Raw genomic sequence first — 4645 nt, forward strand, 5'->3', positions numbered from 1 at the left:
TATATATATATATATATATATATATATATATACATATATATATATATATATATATATATATATATATATATATAATTTATATATATATATACATATATATATATATATATATATATATATATATATATATATATATATATATATATATATATATATATATATATAGAATCTACTGGTCATTCTTTGCCAGACACATAAGTAATTCTAATAGCCACAATGCCCTCTTAACTTTCCTTATCTGAAAACGATGGCTTTGTAGTTACAAGCATATCCAAAAAAGTGCTAAGAATTCGAGAAGTTAAGAGGGCATTGTGGCTATTAGAATTACATATGTGTCTGGTAAAAGTGACCAGTAGATTCTACATATGTATTTAAGCCTAAAATGCAATAAAAAACGATTGCCCACTTGGCTACGATGGTGAGGATGGGTCTATTCCAGCTCTAATAAATATATCTGAAAACAACAGGTATATGTATGTACGAGAGGTAATAGACTTTTATCCTTCTCGTGGTCAGGTCGGCAACGGGACCTCCTCGTGATTATGGTGACGCGGGTTCGTTTCCCGCGACAGGCCATCACAGTCTCTTCAATTTCTTGCATTTCGATCTTACGGCTTTGTAGTTACAAGCATATCCAAAAAAGCGCGAAGAATTCGAGAAGTTAAGAGGGCATTGTGGCTATAGGAATTACATACGTGTTGGGGTAAAAGCGACCAGTAGATTCTACACACACTCACACACACATATATATATATATATATATATATATATATATATATATATATATATATATATACATATATATATATATGTATATATGTTAACATATATATATATATATATAGCAGTACTAGTGATTAACACCCTGGTCATCAAACAACGTAATAAGGTCATAAAGACCACCATAAAAGTCATATCATATGTAAGAGTAAAATACACCACTTCCAAATATTTGTCCCTCCCAGGACAATGTTCGAATTCCTGTAGAAAGAGATATATCATTATATTAAAACCTGCAATGCATATACATACATACATGTTCAAGCAGAAAAATGTCTAATGGAACATGAAATGGGAGAATTCATTATGTAGACATCGTTTATTTTCACTGCTTTTCAACCGCAGGTTTTCCTTCTAAAGTCTGAAAAAGATTTCAAAGTCACTGTATGTGATTTGCTTACGCTTTGTGACCGTAAATAACGTATCTCCATACTGACGGTTTCTTTATACACTACACCAGGCTAAACACACACATGATCCACTCAGGATCGAGGACGTCTCTCCAGAGAGAGAGAATCATTGTTCCTCTCATAAGTAACTCATGAGAGATCGCACACACACACACACACACGCACATACCCCACCGGAACTGGGCATTTCCGGTGCATTGGTACAATGTCCTATCATGCTGTTTCCATGTGTTCGGACCATGATCAAATGGCTCTTTGCATCTGAATGCGCAAATTCAATGTCAGCATAAAAGAACTTGCCGTGAAAGCCATTAACAGGTCATCACACATCTCACTGTTCAAAGACTTTATAATATATATATATATATATATATATATATATATATATATATATATATATATATATATATATATATATATATATATATATATATATATATATATATATATATATATATATATATATATATATATATATATATATACATATATATATATATATAAAGATATCTTCCCAAAACCATCTTCCATACAGAACTAAATAGATTCACTTACAAATCCAAAGAAAATGGCCATTATCAGGATACGAGGTATTTCGCACGATGCGTATTCCAACCCATATTGCACTGACCATGACGCCTCCTTCAGCTGTGTGTGTGTCGCCTGACCTTCACATGCAGCATCATAAACTTCTGTCTCGCTGCAGTCTCAGGACTTTGACATGTCAGGACTATTTCTTGAACGAATTTTGCCTGTCATTAACCAAACTTCTTTCGCTTGCTCTTCTCTCGCTCGCTGTGGTATTTTTATCTGAATGATTCTCTTATTTGCTTATTAAATAACTTTTTCACTTGTTCATGAATGTCTTCATCTGTCCTTTACGTGGTCCCACTACTTCAGTAGCTTTCTTGTTCATCGTTCCACCATTTTTGCTATTTCATTAGTATCCTTACTTTTATCGATAATCCAGCCGTTGTTAATAGACACCCTGTCTACAAGCCTAACATTTCAATAGCTCCCATTTTATCCTTCATGCATATTTTAGTGCGTTTCTTGAGTCCATAACCAGGACTTGGTTCCAAGGGAGCTGACATGTTTTAAATTTTTGTATTTGTCATTTCATCAGTTTTATATTGTCAGTGGATTTTCCACAAAGCAGTTTCTATTCCCGACTTATTGCATTTATATTACCGCCCCGGCACCAAAATTTTACTCCTTGATGTCTACTTCGTCCATAGTTTCCATTTTTTCATCACCCATGCGCACTTATCACCTCCCCTGTCTCTAACTTTTTCTAGTTGTTATTAACAAAAACAATACTGCACGCACATATCATCAATTACTCTTTTCATTGGCATTTGTTTTGTTTTCTCATTTGTATTAATATCTTCCCTCTCTGATTTTAATTCCCACTCCGAGTGTATAGATGCTAGAAAAACATGTGGATGGCATATTCTTAGGAATCAGACTTTCTTCGTCAGATTCTGTGATTTAAAACATTCTGTCACAAAATTTACTTTCACTATAAAAATCGTAATTACAGTTTTTGTGCTACCACGCAGATTATATACCATCAGTATGTATATGCTCTCCTTTATATACATATTTGAGCACATGCTTTACACAGAGAGTTCTTTTCAATCTAAGCTTCCTGTGTCACAGCTGTTCTGTAAGAAATCACAGTTGACATCATCTTTGCATTTCTGATTCATTTTCCTGTATCTTTCATCCTCCAAATGTTCTGATAAAATTTCTTGTCATGAATGGAGGCCATCACATAGAGGACCATTACATGATGTTATAGCATGCGGCACTTTTAACTGCAAAGGTAACTTCCTGTAGTCAAAGGAGCTAAAATTAATTCTGAGAAATCTCCACACTCATTTGTCACATCTGCACACAGTAAGGCGCCTCATCCTTTAGCATTTCCTTTAATGAAACATAACATATATCTAGGTCTGAAAATGAGTTACACTTTCACGGTGCAATACAAAAACTTAATATTTGTCGTAAACTTCCATTCTCTATCAGCATGATATCTATGTCTGCAGATTTTGCAGTATGATCACTCTTCTCTTAACAAAAAACTCGTTTTGCAGTTGCTTTTGCACATCTCCATCATCATCTTGGATTCATCTAAATACTGAACTTTTTTAATTTTCAGAAAAAGATCTTCCTTGAAATTCGTATTCATGTCACACCATAGATTTTATTGACTCTCCTTTCATTCCTTCTGGTTCCTTTCATAATATCTTATTGGTGCCTTACTCTTCTCCTTCCAATAACTGCATCACTTACTCCTCGGTTGTGCAACTAAATCTCTAAAAATCGTGTCTCCCTCTTCAAAAAGCTCCCCCTGTCATTATCCACTATTCATGCATAATTCTTCCCTTGACACATACCCGAACGCTTTCGCTTCGTCGAACCCCTCGGCAATGTTCAGGGCTCAAGGGTGACGCCGTGTATTTTGCGCTCTTAAATTCGATCATCTCTGTAGTCCTCCAAAAAATATCTTTCGTTCTAACTTAAGGTGTAAGTTCTCTGTTTTGCTTTCAGCTGAGATGTGTCCCTCGACCTACGTTGCCACCTGCCTATTATTGACAAATAGCTTAGGAAGCTCTCTTACTAAGCGTTATTATTACTCTTAGTTACTTTGTTGTTGCTCGTGTTATTCTTCTCCAGATTTTGACGTCGAAGGTCTTGAAGACAGATGTACTAAATTAGCACACACTCATAAAATCCAGTCTCACAAAAAAAGCGAATTGAGTTGAATGCGCCAGAAGATCTCTTACTGTCCAAAGGATCAGTATTTCAGTTCGTATTGTTATCTGGAGTTTGATATTGAATAGCTTTGACAGCTTCGAATATTGAACTACAAACCTGATAACGTTATAGACCCATGGTAATTAAAAAAAGATATATAGAATGCCGATAACATTACAATATAAATCAAGTTGAATTTTAGAACATATTGGTGCTGGGATCTCCATCTGTCCAATAATCCCATTATTACCAATACTGTAAGTGTAAAGAAGAGCGCCTATGCAAAAAGACTCGGTGAATATTTCCCAGTACTAAAATACCCGTACCCAAATATGATTATGGAGTTATTAGAGTTGTTTCAAGTGCTCTAACAGTAATAGTAAAAATTTACTTTTCTTCTACTATTATTTCATCTATACATCTGTCGAATTCAGACACATTTTGCTATTGCTGTAGACCCAGGCTCACCATCGAAGCATGGTATCTTACCCTTTGAAGCTTTTGGGTTGAAATATATAAACAGAATCTTACTGTTACCTCAACCAGCTATATGCGTATTGGTAATATCCACAAGGGGCGTTGGGTATTCTTTTCAGTTTTCTGTAAAAGAAAACTACCGTGATGGCTTTGTCTGTCCGTCTGTACTTTTTCTGTCCGCCCTCAGATCTTAAAAAACACTGAGGCTAGGGGGC

This window comes from Macrobrachium rosenbergii, chromosome 21 (genome assembly GCF_040412425.1).
Source record: "Macrobrachium rosenbergii isolate ZJJX-2024 chromosome 21, ASM4041242v1, whole genome shotgun sequence".
Lineage (NCBI taxonomy): Eukaryota > Metazoa > Arthropoda > Malacostraca > Decapoda > Palaemonidae > Macrobrachium > Macrobrachium rosenbergii.